This window comes from Talpa occidentalis, unplaced genomic scaffold (genome assembly GCF_014898055.3).
Source record: "Talpa occidentalis isolate TD23 unplaced genomic scaffold, MPIMG_talOcc4v2.1 talOcc4.9, whole genome shotgun sequence".
Taxonomy (NCBI): domain Eukaryota; kingdom Metazoa; phylum Chordata; class Mammalia; order Eulipotyphla; family Talpidae; genus Talpa; species Talpa occidentalis.
In genome coordinates this window covers 176588-193112 of record NW_023605305.1, presented here as the reverse complement: position 1 = coordinate 193112, position 16525 = coordinate 176588, and the positions used below count along the sequence as shown (strand labels likewise).

Sequence of the window (16525 nt, the reverse complement as noted above, 5' to 3'; positions counted from 1 at the left end):
TCTGCGGCGCCAGTTCGATCCCCAGCTGCTCCCCGGCCACCGGAGGAGGGTCCCACATGGCGCGCAGACCTCTCCTGCCGCCCGCTGCTCCCCTCAGCAGTGTACTTCGGTCCTTCTGCCTGCTCTGCTCCCCGCTCTGGCTCTGGTGAATTCTCTCACCCTCCCGCGCTTCTGACTGTACCCAGTGCATGTATAAACAAACAAAACAAACAAACAAACAAATAAATAAAAACATGCCTCTATAAAAAAAAAAAAAAGAGTCAAGTAGTGACCAAGAAGAGGTGAATTTGGAATCTATTGATATTAGTAGAGAGCAAGATGGATATGGCTACCTTAGAGCACTCCAAAAATGTACTACAATTTACTGAAGAAAAAGAGACTTTTATCTCTGAAGAGGAGATTTCAAAATACATGAAATGTGGAAGTATTATTGCAAAATCTGCTGCTGTCGTGCAATGAAAAAGGGCGCTGTTTTGCATCACTTAGTAAATAAGCATAATGTCCACAGTCCTTACACTATTTGTGGCAAGGCTTTTCTTTTGGAATCTCTACTCAAAAATCCTGTAGCAGCCCATGGCAAAGTTTACTTAAATGTCCATGTTGTAATTTTGAATCAAGACTCATTGTCAAAGCTGGCACAATGAAGAGGAAGATAAGCTGATGGAAGCTCCTGAGCCACCAGTGGAGGAGCAGCAGATCTGAGCTTGGAATGCGGCTGCTCTGCAAAGGCCCGTGGAAGCCATTTGTCGAAGGTAGAGTTAGTTCACTAGTCTTGTTGGATCATAGACGTTGATGTGTTTGGCTGCCTGCATGTCTCAGTAGTGTTACAAGGAAACAGGTTATTTTTTTATGGGCTTTGTTTATGTAATTCAGTAAATTCAAATTCTTTTCCACCTGGATACAGTCTCTCATGTTGTGTCTTTGAATATTATGGAGGAGGTGGGCATTCCCTTTAACAAGAGCAAGTGGTGCTCGATTTTGTTTTATTTAAAAATTTATTTATTTTTTCATACAAGAACTGGGGTACAGGCCAGAGGTGCGGGGGGTGGGGGGCGGTGAAAGGACTCACCAGAGACAGAGCAGGGAACAGAACAGGCAGATCTACTGAAATACACTGCTGAGAGGAGCGGCAGGGAGACAGGAGAGGTCTGCTGCGCCATGTGGGCAGCACCCTGGCTGGGGATCAAGCTTGTGCTGCAGAGGCTGTGGATAGCTTTACAGTGCTGTGCTTAACCCCTTGTGCCACCTGGGAGGCCATGGTGCTGGATTTTATTATTTTTTATTTATTTATTAATAGAGGCATGTTTATTTATTGTTTGTTTATACATGCATGGGTACAGTCAGAAGCGCGGAGGGTGAGAGAATTCACCAGAGCCAGAGCGGGGAGCAGAGCAGGCAGAAGGACCGAAGGACACTGCTGAGGGGAGCAGCGGGCGGCAGGAGAGGTCTGCGCGCCATGTGGGACCTCCTCCGGTGGCCGGGGAGCAGCCGGGGATCGAACCGGCGCCGCAGAGGCCGCGGGCAGCTTCGCAACCCAGCGCTCAACCGCTGCGCCACCGGGGAGGCCCGGTGCTGGATTTTAAAGTGTATCTCGTTATGGAAGTAATTTCAGACAATGGAAATTATTAGTTGGAGTGTTTAAGAATTAGGAGAGAAAAATTTGAGAAATTTTGCTCATGTGTATTTTCAGATTATAAAAGTTATTTTAGGGCCTCCCTGGTGGCACAGGGGTTAAGACTCAGCACTATGAAGCTATCCACAGCCACTGCAGCATGGGAGTTCAATCCCAGGGAGCTGCCCACATGGTGCAGGAGACCTCTCTTCTGTCTCCCCACTGCTCCCCTCAGCAGTGTGTTTCAGTTAATCCACCTGTTCTGCTCCCCACTCTGTCTCTGGTGAGTCCTCTCACCCCTGCATCTTTGGTCTGCACCCCAGTTCTTGTATGCATAAATAAATAAATCTTTAAAAATAGTTACTTTAAAGTTTCTTTTGGATATAAAATAAGTTTGTAAATCTTGAGCTGTTTCTAGATGTTTATTAGCTTTTATGTCATGGAAAATGGGAGTCTTGGGGTTAGTGTTTTTTTTGCAAAAGGGGAAAATATTTTTTAAAGATTTATTTATTTATTTATTTATTTATTTATTTATTTATTTATTTTACAAGAACCGGGGTACAGGTCAGATGCACGGGAGGGTGAGAGGATTCACCAGAGACAGAGCAGGGAACAGAACAGGTGCACTGACAAAATACACTGCTGAGGGAAGCAGCAGGCACGACAGGAGAGGTCTGTCGCGCCATGTGGAACCTTTGACGGCCGGCCGGGATTGAACCGGTGCTGCAGAGGCTGTGGACAGCTTCACAGTGCTGCGCTCAACTGCCTGTGCCACCAGGGGAGGCCACAAAAGGGGAAAATTGAGTAAGTTAAAAAAAAAAAATAAGAGTCCAGCCTTCTCTAAGGAAACTGGCAAAGATCAGTGTGACGTTAGGTCTTGTACTTAGGTGTTTCCTTAGGAGTCTTCCATTCTCTGTCTTACCCCAGAATCCGGCCCTTCTCTTGCTCCGGAGCTCATGCCAATAGATAATTCTCAGTTGCCAGGTGTTTTAGAGCCCATACCTCCTGCTCCTGGGCCTTATGTGCGCCCCCACACTCCCACCGTTGGGATGTCTGGCCAGGGCATGAGTAGGAGCAGGAAGTCTTCCATACTCACAACAGGAAACTTTATAAATAGACACTTGCTTGAAAATACGTCAATTTTGTTTTCACAGCTGTTACTGTAAATACCTTGTGCCCGTCAATGGGCTGCTTTATTCTATTTTGTCAAATGTGTATTGGTCAAATTAAAGACAAAGTTTGTCACGTTAGCAGCATCTTTTTGTGTTTTTCCCTCTTGTGGAATCTCCATTGTACAACACCAAATTCAGGTATTTCCTGTTTCCTCCTGGCAGCACATTAATTTTCCTATCTGGAGCGGCATTTTCTAAGTAGTGTTTTCTCAGGGGTCTTGCAGCTGGGTAAGTCAGGGAGTGCACCGGGGGAGTCTCGCTAGCACACATCGGCAGGCAGTTTCTCATTTCTCACCTTGTCTCTCCAACATACACAACATCATTTCTCCTCCCACCTGTTTGCCCACGCATACACTTCATCACCAAATCTCACCTGAGACTTCTCTCTCTCTCTCTCTCTCTCTCTCTCTCACACACACACACACACACACACACACACACACACGGTGTCTTCCTGGGCTGGATCTGTGGTGATGGATGGTTCCATTCCCTGGGATCCTCCTGGAGATTGTTATCGACGATTTGTCCCTCTCCAGGCCCGCGTAGCATTTGGACACATCAATTCTTAGGTGTGTCGCAAGCACTTCCGGAATTCCTATTTCCAAAGGAGAAGGGTTCTTTCCATTGACAAAGAAAGCTCCGTATTCCCAACTCCCCCGCCCCTGCAGAAGAGCGGTAGGAGTTGATGCGTTGTAGTCAGGGATGAGCGAGAGTCCAGAGTTCTTCTCATCCTCCTCTTGCCTTTCACTCCCTCCAGCAGTTTTCTTCAAGGCTTAGGACACATGTCTCAGCCACCTCTCCCTGTTCTCCGCTCCCCACACCCTGCACCTTTCCCTTCGCCACCATGGCTGTGGCTGAATCTCTGCTACCATCATCAGGATCTGAGCTCTAGGAGGAGACAGAAAAGGACAGGGGGCTATCTGGCAGGACCCTGGGGATGGCTACTAATGTGGGGCGAGTTGATCTACAACACAGGAATTTTCATTCTATTCTGTCCTGTTTTTTTTTAAAGATTTATTTATTTATGCATACAAGATTTATTTATTTATGCATACTGGGGTACAGACCAGAGGTGTGGGAGGTGAGAGGATTCACCAAAGACAAAGTGGGGAACAGAACAGGCAGATCGACTGAAATACACTGCTGAGGGGAGCAGCGGGCGAGTCAGGAGGGGTCTTCTGCGCCATGTGGGTTGCTCCCTGGCCGGGGATCGAACTCGTGCTTCAGTGTCTGCAGGTAGCTTCATAGGTTGCATCTTAACCCCTTGGGCCACCAGGGAGGCCCCCTATTTTTTTAAAGATTTATTTATGCATATAAGAACTGGGGTACAGGGCAGAGGTGTGGGGGGTAAGAGGATTCACCAGAGACAGAGCGAGGAACAGAACAGGCAGACTGAAATACACTGCTGAGGGGAGCAGGGGGTGAGACAGGAGAGGTCTGCTGCACCATGTGGGTAGCTCCCTGGCCGGGGATGGAACTCCCGCTGCAGTGACTGTGGACAACTTCATAGGTTGCATCTTAACCCCTTGCCCCACCAGGGAGGGAGGCCGTATTCTGTTGTATTCCTTTTTGTGGTTTGTTTTTTGGTAAAGGCAATGAACTAGGCAGAGGAAAGATCTCTGTTACTTCAAATCTTGTTTTATGAAAAGTCATGGCTCCATTCATCATTTGGCCATTTCATTCCATAGGTATGTACAGCTTTCAGAACTCTTGTATTGAAAAGCTGGAAGGGTCTGGACTTTGAATGAGTGTCTTAGTGTCACTTCTTTTCCCCCTAAATCAAAGTAATATAAAGCTTGTGGGTTAAGCAGAATACATTGATAATTTTTTTTTTTAAAAAGGCAAAATGTGTTTGTCTGGATTTACGAATGAGCAGGAGCCTAGGTTCAGGCCAGAAACCCAAACCCCCTCACTACCATCAATGAGGTGACCTTGACATTCACTCCAAGTGAAGCTGCTCTGCCCATGCCTGCCTGACTGGCAAGAAGGCCATAGTTTCACCCTTAAAAGTAGTTTTGCTGTGACCACAATGGAGTGATTCACTTTAAAAGTCATTTTCCTGGTTCTTTTTTACCTGCCAAGGATTGGGGATATAAGTGCACTGGTGAATTTTTCATTATCTTGAGTCGACTGGTTCTTCTGAGAGAGAGCTGTGTACATTCTAGGAAATTTCAACTGTAGATTAAAATAAAATGACCAATGGTCAACAAAGATTTTTCATCTAAAGAGAAACACTTTTATGAGTTAGCTGACTCTCTTCCCGGTGATTTCCATTATTTTGAATTGTGACCTAGAACACCCGTGTATAAGGGCAGTTCGTATCCATGTAGAGTTTCAGAATCACAACATGAACTCCCATGAACTGGGGAAGAAACATACCATCACATGTCCTCATCTTCCTCTCTGAGTATGCACCAATAGGTGACCTTTACAATAACGATTCCCCATGCTCTTCAGGACAACGTTCTCACATGATGGCGTATTATGAAGTGTAGCATGAAAGCATGATTTTCATTTTGTCTGGTATGTGGAATAGAAATCAGCCCTATTTGGTTCATTTTTATCTAGACTCTTTCAAGAAGATGTGGGGCAAGGTGATCCCCAGGATTGGCTGCAGCTAGAGCCTCCTGCTATCACTGCTGTATGGTGTTGCACTGGACGCCACGTCCATTCTAGTCCACATGCACACTAGGTGAGTTCACTCATGTTTTCTATCCATGCTGGAATAACACTATCTCGAGAGTTTTATCTTCCACTTTCTTCACTGAACATGGTCACATTTGATGTATCTGTGAGATATGGTGGACTGTTTCCTTGGGTTTTCATTGAGATGGTTTCCAATCATTTCTCCCTGTAAATTAAGAGCCGGAGGACATTTTCACAAATCAAGATTTTTTTAAAACATTTTTTTTTATTTTTTTTAAGAGGCATATATTTTTATTTATTTATGATTTTTATTTACTTGTTTGTTTTGTTTATACATGCACTGGGTACAGTAAGAAGCGCGGGAGGGTGAGAGAATTCACCAGAGCCAGAGCGGGGAGCAGAGCAGGCAGAAGGACCGAAGCACACTGCTGAGGGGAGCAGCGGGCGGCAGGAGAGGTCTGTCCGCCATGTGGAACCCTCCTCTGGTGGCCGGGGAGCAACCGGGGATCGAACCGGCGCCACAGAGGCCGCGGGCAGCTTCGCAACCCAGTGCTCAACCGCTGCGCCACCGGGGAGGCCCCAAATCAAGATTTTTTAAAAAAGATTTATTCATTTATGCATACAGGAGCTGGAAGGTAGGCCAGAGGTGTGTGTGGTGGTGGTGGTGGGGTGGGTGATGAGAGGATTCAGACTGTTTGTAGCCAAAACCGTCAATTCCCAGCTCCCCGCAGAAGGGCGGTAGGAATGGACACGGTCAGCAATGAGCGAGAGTCCAGGATTCAGCTCTTCCGGGTGACATTTCGCTGGGTCCAGCCGCCCTCTTCAAAGCTTTGACGCAATCTCTCCCCTGCCACGGCCCAGTGCCCATGCGCACTCCCTCCCCTGCTCCCGTCTCCCTCCTGCCTCGCTGCTGGGCCTCCCCCGGGCCCTCCAAGCTCGCACTGGCTATGGTCAAGTTCTCCTTGTCTGCCCCGCTGCCCCTGGACTCCTGTTCAGCTTCTGGGAGTGGGGGTGGGGCCGAGGGTGGAGGACCAGCCCCCGTGAGGCCTCATTCTTTTCCGCTTTGGCCCGTCGCCCTGTGAGCCCCCACCCGGCAGCTCCTCCCTCGCCTGCTGTCCCGCAGCTCCTCCTTCCCGCAGCCGCTGTGGTCGCTGCTGAGAGACCCCGCTCCCTCCTGCCTCCCTTCTGGGCCTTGCCGAATCGCTCCCTGCTCATCATCGTTCTGGGTCCGGGTCCCTTCCGGCGCGGGCGCGGGGCGCGGGGCGCGGGGCGCGGGGCGCGCGGGCGCGGGGCGCGGGGCGCGGGTGGATTTCCTGCTCCCGGGAGCCTCATTCTGTCGGCTTTGGCCCCGAGCCCCCCGGCAGCGGGCAGCTCAGCGCGGGCAAGCGCGCCCCCGCCCCGCCCCACTCTGTCCGCGCCGCTTCCCGTGTTCCTCGGCCCTGTCGGCCCCGCGGCGACCGGACCCGACGCTGCCGTGCGGGCGTCCCCCCACGCCGCCCCGATCGCCGCTCAGGCCGCGGGCACCGCCGGTGGGAGCGTCTGGGGCCCGGGAAAGGGCTGGGCAGAGGCGGCCGGGCCGCGGCGCCCCCTGGTGGCGGCGGAGGGCGGTGCGGCCCGAGAGGAGCCGGGACCGCGGGCCCGGCGGGGAAGGGCTGACGGGCGGGAGCCCGCGCGGAGCCGCCGCCGCTTCCCCGCCGCTGCAGGGCGGGGCAGGTGCCCGCAGCCCGCCGGGCGGCCGCGCAGAGACCCCGGCGTGGAGGCCGCGCCACAGCCCCGGCCCGCCCGGACGCCTGGGACAGCCGCGGACTCGGGCGCGCGGGCTGACGGGCCAGACGGCTGCGCGGGCGGGCCGCACCGGGTCTGGCGGCGCGGCCGGCGGACCGTCAGCCCGAGACCAGCTCGATCCGCGGCTGTGTTGGGGGAAAGGGCGTCCGGCGCGCAACGCCACACAGGCTTTGCGGAGGCCGCCCCCGCCGCCAAGACGCTGGGACTACAGTTCCCAGGAGCCCGAGGGCGGCTGCGAGGGCCTGAGGGCGGGGCCGGCGGCCATCTTCTCCGCGTGTCCACAAAACCAGCCAGTCGGTGGGGCTGGGCGCCCGGCACTGCTCTCGGCCCCCGGGCCGCTGGGATTCCAGGTCGGCGGAGCGGGTAGGACGCATTCAAGACTTCATCTCCCTCTTTCCTCCGAGTTGGCCGTTTCCTCCTTCCCCTGCCCTGTGAAAGACCCTTCGTGGGCCCTTGGGGCGCCAGCAGTGAGTCCCCTTTAAGCGAGGGCGAGGGCCACAGTCGGGCAACCCGCTTTATCAGGGCTGCCCTGTAGCAGCTATGCCCGGCGCGCACTCAGGGCCCGCAGGCCGAGAGTCCGGCTGAGCCGCCACCTCAGGGGACTGGCCGCCGGGCTCGCCAAGATGGTGGGAGTGCAACGGCAGGGAGCCGACTTTGCGGGCTCTCACCCCAGGGCCGCGGGGCTCGCCACGATGGCGGAGGCCCATTCCGAGAACTCGGGAGGGAAGTCTTGCGTCCAGTCCGGCCGCAGGCACCATGTTCAGACCGCAAAGCCCGCCGCAGCGGGCCCGAGCCCTCTCTGCCCGGGGCCGCGGGGCCGGTCAAGATGGCGGCGCCGGCGCGGGTTCGGCGGGAGGCCTCGCGGGGTCCAGTGTGCAAGTCTCGCGGGCGCGGCCTGATCTCGCGGGATCTCGCCGCCCTGACGCTCGGGGCTTGCGGGCGTGGCGGGCGCGGAGTCCGGGGGCAGCGGGGCGTGGCGTGGCGGGGGCGTGGCGTGGCGGGGGCGTGGCGTGGCGGGGTCTCCGAGTTCTGCGGGGACTGTCCGGGAGCCGGCGAAGCGCCCCCCCCCCCCCCGCCGCTTTAGGGCCCCCGGGAAGGGAGGCCCCGCCGGGACCGGACCGCGGGTCTGATCGTGGGGCCGGCGGTGGCCGCCCTCCCCGGGTGGACGTGCGGGCGGTCCCTCGGCGCCAGCCCGCGACCTGGCCCTCGGCAGGGCGGCCACGTCCGCCAGCCCCGCGTCCTCCGAGATCTGCCCGTGGGGGACCCGGGCCGTGCGGGGGACGCACAGGCGCCAGTGGGCGGGGTCCGGTTCTCAGATACTGAACACACGTCCTTCCCGGTGGGTTCCCCCGCCCGTGGGAGCTTGTGGGTCGCAGCCGGGCCGGCTCTTCACGGGCCTCGGTGTCCTCTTCTCGCGCGGAACCGCCCCCCCCCCCCCCCCCGCGCCACTCAACGTCCTGCCCAAAATGCAGTGCCTCGGCCGAGGCCTCCAGGTGCTTTTCTTTAAAGTCACCCGTGTTCCATCGAAACAGCTGGAAGAGCAGAGAGGGGCTGCCGCGCGGCTTCAAACCCTCGCCTCCCTTGGCATGCCGTCCTGGCCTGTGAGGGGACACACTCTCCACACGGGGCAGCAAGGCGTCGCGTCCAGCCTCTGCAAGGCTAGGCTGGGTTTCCTCAGGGGGAAGGGGCCTCTGAGGGAGGCCACAGTCACCCCCTGCATCCCCGCTGTGTGCTGTTCCTTTAATCCTTGAGCCACCACAGGGTCTCGTCCCACAAAAAATCAGCAGAGACAGAAACTTTTCTCAGAAAGTAAAGAACCATTTATTCCAAGGAAGAAAGTCAGGACTGCCAGGGACGCTGTGCTCAGGAGGGGCGAGGACGCCGTCGTGGGCCTGAGTCTCTCCCTCTATTCTGAAATCTCATCATCTGATTGTGGGACTGGCTCTTTGTCTCCGCGGAGGTCCTCCTCCAGCAGAGGTGCGGTCTCCCCGGCTCTTCTCTCAGAGTTTCTCTCTGTACCTCCCCTGGCCCAGGTTCCCGAGAGTGCTGCCCTTCTCAGCCCTCCTGAGTGTCTCTGCCCTGTTCTCAGCTGCCTCCCTTCCCTGTCCCAAAGTCCCTGCTGTGCTGTCCCTGAAGCTGCCTCCCTGTCCCTGGACTCCTTTGGGCAGAGGCCACAGACCCCGAGATGACATGGGGAGGGAGGAGGGTCAGCGTGGGGTCCGTCAGGACAAGTGTGGGATACAGACACCGCATGGGTGGCGAGGACAGCCCAGCTGACATGCCTCATGATTGTCTTCAAACATGTCTCAGCACATGTTAACATGCCAGGGAAGGTGGATGGAGCCCAAACCAAGCAACCTAGAGGTGACAGAAGCCAACACGTACTGTCCTGGGACAAAGGAAGGAAAGCACAGGCCCGTGGTCATGGCCATGGCTTGAATCCACCTGGGGTGGCCGAATGGATGGCCAAACAGACTACCCTTCCCTTGTTTGGGGGAAACTCCTGGTACCCCCGAAGTCAAGGGCAGATTTAGGGCCCCCAAGCAAGAAATGTTTCTTCCGAGCAGCCCTTACTACCCGCTGGTGCCCAGGCAGGTGTGTCTCCAAGCCAGCCTCTGGCCTCAGCGCAGTGGGGGAGGTGGCTTCTCCTTCCGGTGGCACCTCCTGTTACTGGGAAGTTGGTCATCTCTTTTCATGAGCCAGTCCCAGTCAGGGACAGCGCTCTCAGTGTGCTGGTGCTCGAGCTGGCATCCTGTCCTCCCCGCTCTCTCCTTAGAATAAACCTGCCATCTTGGATGGAGAGTTAGACATCCATCCATCCTTCCATCCACAGAGTTTGCTCCGCAGGACACAGGGCATCCTACAAAAGGCACAGCCAACATCCGTGGGCTCAGGGGGCACCCTCTGGAAGGGGCCTCCTGAGACAGGGGCAAGGCTGGAGCTGATGGCTCCTGCTCTGTTGTGTGTGGGGCTGGACGTTCTGGGTAGCGCAAGGGAGGGAAGGGATCCTTGACATCCCTGAGAGACAGATATTGGAGACCCTGAAGGGCTGACATGCTGGGACGAGATGAAGGTCAGGGTCGTGATGGGAAGATTGGTCAGCACGGGCTAGGAGACTGGCCCATGTCCAGGCCATGATGTCCTTTCCTGTGTCAGCAAAGCTAGGACTGAGAGGCAGGCCAGGTTACAGTGGGAGCAGAAGATCCCCAATTACCAGGACCTGGATGTACTCCCGGATCAAACCAGGCAAAATGCCGAGGATGATTCGTGGTCTAGTGGGGGGGGCGGTTTGTTCAATCAACACGAGTGGCCCCCGGGCACTTGGGACGCTTGAGCCTGGAACGGAGGCCCAGCGTCCCCTGAGCCCCGCGTCTCCTCCACCCTACTCAGTGTCTGTCTTTCCTTTACTCCTCGGTTCCCTCGGAGCCCTCTTCTCAGCCCCGTTCCCCGGAGCTGGTCTCCGGCAGACAGGAACCCCCACATGCTGTGCTCTCGCAGAGCCCAGGGGCCGCGTCTCCCCGCAGGACGCGCTGAAGGGTCAGCCCCGGACAGACGCCCCCGCGTCCCCCAGTGCGCTCAGTGCGTCCCGGGAGCCGCGATCTGCGGAGTGGCCTTTCGGGAACGGGGCCCTGCGGGTCCCTGACCTCTCCCTGGCTCTCCTTGGAGGACACGTGGGCTCTGGGGCTCCCCACGAGTGGGTGGGGGCCGGCACCGTGGGGCGGGCGTATGGGGCGGGGTGGCGGGCCTGGGCGTGGCCACGGGGCCCCCCCGCTGCGCCTGTGCACTCGCCCGACACCCCCCCCCCCCGCCCTGACCCTCAGGCTGCCGACCCCAAGAGGGGGCAGCCCCCCCATCTGGCCCTGGCGCTCGAGGCCCAGGCGGGAGAGGAGCGCCCACGGCGGGGCGCGCACGGGGCTGGGGAGCCTGGAGGCTTTTCTCCAGCCGGGCCGGGCCTGGAGCTACGAAAGGGCCGGCTCCGTCCCCCCAGCGGGTTAGGGTTAGGGTGGGGGCGGGGGCTCTTGCTCTCCGACCCCCCGCACCCGCTCTGCGAGTTCTAAAGGGGCCGAAGCGTCTCAAGGAAACCGCCACAAGGTCGGCGCGGCCCCCCGCGCCCCGCACTGGCCAGAGGCCCCTGGGCGTCCCGTGTGCGGCGGGGCCGCGGGGCGCTCCTCTCCCTGCGGGCCCGGCCCCTGGGTCCCGGAGGCGGGGAAAGCGCACCCGGCCCCGGCGCTCAGGCCGCCCTCGGCACCCCGCGGCCCGGAGCCGCTGCGCTCCAGAGCCGGGACGGGCCGTCGGGGCCGCTGGACCCCCAGCCCCGGCCCCGCGAGGCTGCGCCGCGCCCGCTGGGAGCCCGGCGCGGGGAGCCGCTCTCGCCCGCTGCGCCCGGGACTGCGCGGCCTTGCGGGGGCTCGAGTCCGTCCTGGGAGCTGGAGTGTGGGGTCCCCGCGCGGGCCCACAGCTGGCTGGACCCCGCGGGCTGCTGCGGCCCCCACGCTCCAAGCCCCGCCCCTCCCGCGGCGCCTGGCCCCGCCCACCGCGGCGGGCCCCGCCCACCGGCCCCGCCCACACAGCGAGCCCCGCCCACCACTTGTGTCCCGCCCACCAGCCCGGCCAGGACGCCGCGGGGCGCGGGTCCTCTCCTCGCGGGCAGCGGCCCGGCGCCCTCCTTCCGACCCGCGCAGGAAACAGGTGACCGCGGAGGCGTGGAGTGGGCTGGGACCCCCGGGGCCTTCCGGGGCGGGCGCTGCGTGCGGTTTGGTCTCCGCGCGCCGCGCAGGCTGGGAGGACCCGCGCCCCGGCGGTCGCGGCAGGCGGGGTCCCCGTACGGGGTTCCACGGCCCGCCCACGTCGGGGGGTTGTGAGGTCGCCCTCGCACCCCCGTGGAAGGGCAGTGGCCTGGGAGGAGGCGCATCCCTGACCTCACGCCTCCTCCCCCGGGGAGTCGAGTCACAGAGCGTGGGGTGTCGGCCCCCCAATGCATTTGGCCCCCAGGCCCCACCCCTCCCTTGACCAGCGATGACCACCTGCAAGTGGGCACTGAGCGCTTTGCAGGGAGAGGACAAGGCGGGGTGGGCCTGCACTGCCAGCCACCCGCTGTGGCCGTGCTGTTGAAGAGACTGGCCTTCACCCCCTCGAATAGCTACAAACGGGACAGCAGAGCTGGAGTGTCCTGTCCTCCTCAGGGCAGGCCTCGGCTTGGGTCCGGAGTCCATGTGCGGAGCCCCACAATGCGGAGCCCCACAATGCGGACCCTGAGGGGCAGGAGGGAGGCACAGCACACCACACACCAGGGCTTCACCCCAGGCTGCAGAGGCAGGAGCTGGAGAGGCCCCAGAGGGAGGGAGCAGGCTGTCCTCAGAGGCAAGGGCTCTTTCAAGAGAAAAGGCCCCACTTTCCTCTGGACAGGGACTTCCCTCCCCGGGAGTCTCAGTCCTGGATTGCTCTCCCTGGGCCCAGCAACCGATTCTCCAGTTACCTACTTAGTCTGATTCCAGATAGACACCTTGCCAGAGGTTGGGTGAGAGTGAGTTTTCCATGGCCCTCCTGATCCTCTATGTTTTCAAGGACCAATGAGGTACGTGACCTGGGTCAAATTTGTACGGAGACAAAATTTACTAGAGCAAAGACGACAAAACAGACAAAACCATGGAGGGGATTGACAGTCATGCTACTCAAGTACCTGTGTGTCCTCATCTCTTGTCTTGAGAGTGGAGGTTTGTTCAGTTGGTTTCTGACCCCACTAGGCATGTGGGGAGTGGACCGGTCAGTAGACTTCCTCTGAAGCCCCCACCCCCAACCCCAGAGGAAGTGCAGAATAAGTGGTGGCTGGTTTTGTCCTCTGTGGCTGCTGAGATGTGATTCACTGATAATGACTGACTCACCCTGCTACAGACACAGGGTTTCTCCCCTGTGTGTTCTCTGGTGTGTGATGAGGTGTTACTTACGGCTGAAGCCTCGCCCACACTCCCTGCAGACACAGGGCTTCTCCCCTGTGTGTGTCCTCTGGTGTATGATGAGGTGTGACTTATGACTGAAGCCTCGCCCACACTCCCTGCAGACACAGGGCTTCTCCCCTGTGTGTGTCCTCTGGTGTATGATGAGGTGTGACTTATGACTGAAGCCTCGCCCACACTCCCTGCAGACAGAGGGTCTCCCCCTGTGTGTGTCCTCTGGTGTATGATGAGGTGTGACTTATGACTGAAGCCTCGCCCTCACACCCAGTAGACACACGGCTTGTCCCCTATGTGTGTCCTCTGGGGTCTGATGAGGATAGATCTATCACTGAAGCTTCTCCCACACTTCCTGCAGACACAGGGCTTCTTTCCTGTGTGTTCTTTGGGGTGTGATAAGGTGTGACTTCTGACTGAAGCCTTGTGCACACTCCCTGCAGAAACATGGCTTCTCCCCTGTGTGTCCTCTGGTGTGTGATGAGGTGTGACTTATGATTGAAGCTTCTCCCACACTCCCTGCAGACACAGGGCTTCTCCCCTGTGTGTCCTCTGGGGTGTGATGAGGTGTGACTTACGACTGAAGCTTTGCACACACTCCCTGCAGACACATGGCTTCTCCCTTGTGTGTGTCCTCTGGGGTGTAATGAGGATAGATCTATCACTGAAGCCTCACCCACACTTCCTGCAGACATAGGGCTTCTCTCCTGTGTGTCCTCTGGGGTGTGATGAGGTGTGACTTATGATGGAAGCCTCGCCCACACTCCCTGCAGACACAGGGCTTCTCCCCTGTGTGGCCTCTGGGGTGTGATGAGATGTGACTTACGGCTGAAGCCTTGCCCACACTCCCTGCAGACACAGGGCTTCTCCCCTGTGTGTCCTCTGGGGTGTGATGAGGTGTGACTTACGACTGAAGCCTCGCCCACACTCCCTGCAGACACAGGGCTTCTACCCTGTGTGGCTTCTGGGGTATGATGAGGTGTGACTGCCATGGCCAGACTGCTGCCCACCCCAGCCTCAGAGCCAATGCCAGCTCATGGCCAGAGACAGAGGCCCCGGTCCAGGCTGTGTGCGTGTGCACAGCTCAAGAAACAGGGAAATTATACTTACAGTCCCTAGACTGTTTATTGTCTGCCTGCAGTGAGCTCCCCAGGCACTGTGGTGTGTGGCCATCGGAGCGCAGGCTGCACCCCCATGCTAATGCCTTGCCCACTTCTTCATACTCGCCTGTTGTAGTTATTGACAATCCTACCCCAGTGAATAATTTGCCTGTGTCCTTTGGGTTCTCTTTCTGGCCTGGGCTTGGCTCTTCCTCCACCCCTCTCTCTCATGCTCCCTAGAGCTCCATTTTTGCCCTGTTGGCAGGTTGAAAAAGGCCTTTGAAACCTTCTGCCTTATCCTTTTAAGCAAAGATCTGGGCCTTTCTTTGACCTCTTGACTTTCAAGTTTGTCATTCCGCTGTGGGGACCAGAATGTGCCAGCTGCTGATTCTGATGACCGGGGCAGGGATCCTCTGATGGGAGGTGTTTGCTCACAGATGTTGCTGGGAAGGTCTGGGTGGGATGATGGTGTCACACATGTTGGTTGAGGAATTTCTCAGTGGAGAAGGCCAGCGAGCAGGAGGACATGGGTGGATCCCTGGCTTTGGTTCTGCTGAAAGAAGGAGTGTTTGCTGAGATTCATGTTGACCTGGTCACCTGGGCCCTAGGCCTGGTCTCCCGAAGAGCCCCCGGTTATTCTGAAGCTTTGTCTCCTACCAAGTGTTCCTTGATGGTCTATTTTCCATTCTTCCTTTACTTACTTAAATCTTCAGAATCCAGAAAGCCCCCATCGAAGGCCTTGTTTACCTATCACCAGGCCAGGGCCCTGCACGTGGCATCAGACAGCTCTGCTCCTTACATGCAGGGGCCTGCTGGGACCCCCTCACACCAGCACCCCCATGTCTCTGACTCAGTGCCGCAGCTGCTTCATTCCGCGGGGAAGTACCAGCACATCAGAACACCCAGCCGCGCCCGCAGTGGTGCCTTATGAGGACCTGGGAGTGTAGCAGCACTCGCCCACCACGGCGAGCCCCGCCCACCGACTGAAGTGTGGCCCAGGCCCGGCCGACTGAAGGACTCGTTCCTGCTGCCACATGGGCTGTGATTGGCACCGCTTTCCCACAAACCAGCAAATGAAAATATTCCCTTCTTCCAGCCTTACCCTTGAGATTCATATTTGATTTATTTTCTTCTGTCTTAACCCGTTTTAAAACTCCGGAAGTCCTGTTCCAAAGTCCACGCACAGCCTTACCTCTCTGGCCTGGCCTGCCCGCCTGCCTCAGCCATGCCAGTCCTCTCCGACCCTCGGAAGTGAAGTACCTGGGGGATTGCCCTGCAGCGCATTCTCCAAAACCGACTGTCATCTTAGAACACAACATACCGCTGTGCAGTAGAGAACAACACGGTTGCTCCAGCTTGCTGTGGGAAAGCCCCAGTGCCTCAGCGTGGCCGGGAGCCCTGAGCCACTGTGTCCTCCTGACTCCCTCTTCCTCGGTGTTCCTCCACCTGAGCGGTGGCTCAGCCTCCCTAGATACCCTGCCTGCCTCCTGCCCTGCCCCACTAGCTCTTCCTCTGGGAGCCTCTGCCAGCTATCGCCGAGCGCCCTTCCCGCAGTGCCACAGCCTGGACTCCAAGGTTGGCCCCGACATTGGGAGCTGCTGTGGGGGGTGTCACCGGCAGTGCTCAGGATGGTGCTGCCACAGCCTGTCTGTCTGGGGCTCCAGTGCCTGCAGCCCTGTCTGGCGCGGCAGGAGCCTGCAGTGGCAGAGGGGAGCTGGAGTGGGGGCTCAGCCACAGGCAGACGCCCTTGGTGAGCTTGCTGGGGGACTGCCTGACCCGCTGCTTCGCTGTTGTATATCTTCTGCATGGAGTATAAAAAGTCAGAACAAAAAATAGAATGTAACAATTATTCCCAAGAGGCACTAGGAACTGAATTCTTAATTTCTGAAGCATCTGATGTGAAATCTTACGGACTGAATTTTACTTCGGAGCTGGCCCACCAGCCTCCCTGGAGGGCCTGGGGACAGCGGCACCCACCTCTCTTAGTCGCAGGTGCCCTCTTCCACTCACTGCCCCACTTGATGCCCAGCTCCTGGCCGTACTCATCACCATACCAGACCAGCAGCTCGTGGCCCGGCCTGACCACCCGGCAGGTGCGGTAGAATATTTGCTTGTGGTACTGAAAAGCCACCAGGTTCTGCTGCTCCTTGTCCCTGGCACAGTTCACGTACCTGGGTTCAGGGGGCAAAGGGGAAGAAAGCCAGGAAGTAAGTCCCCAGGCACGAGACCCACTCACCTCTGTCCTGTCATCAAGCCCCTGCT

The 16525-nt window shown here is 57.8% G+C and overlaps 1 long non-coding RNA gene across 2 annotated transcripts; it reads left to right on the top strand.

The window, feature by feature from the left end:
• The first annotated feature begins 622 nt into the window (after window positions 1-622).
• Window positions 623-15513, top strand: LOC119236043 (uncharacterized). Of its 2 annotated transcripts, none has more exons than XR_008550256.1 (3): window positions 623-752; window positions 5353-5476; window positions 14977-15513. It is a non-coding gene; the product is annotated as an uncharacterized LOC119236043 (long non-coding RNA). The 2 variants fall into 2 exon arrangements; XR_005122971.2 differs by lacking the exon at window positions 14977-15513 and adding an exon at window positions 5781-5917.
• The last annotated feature ends 1012 nt before the right edge of the window (window positions 15514-16525 follow it).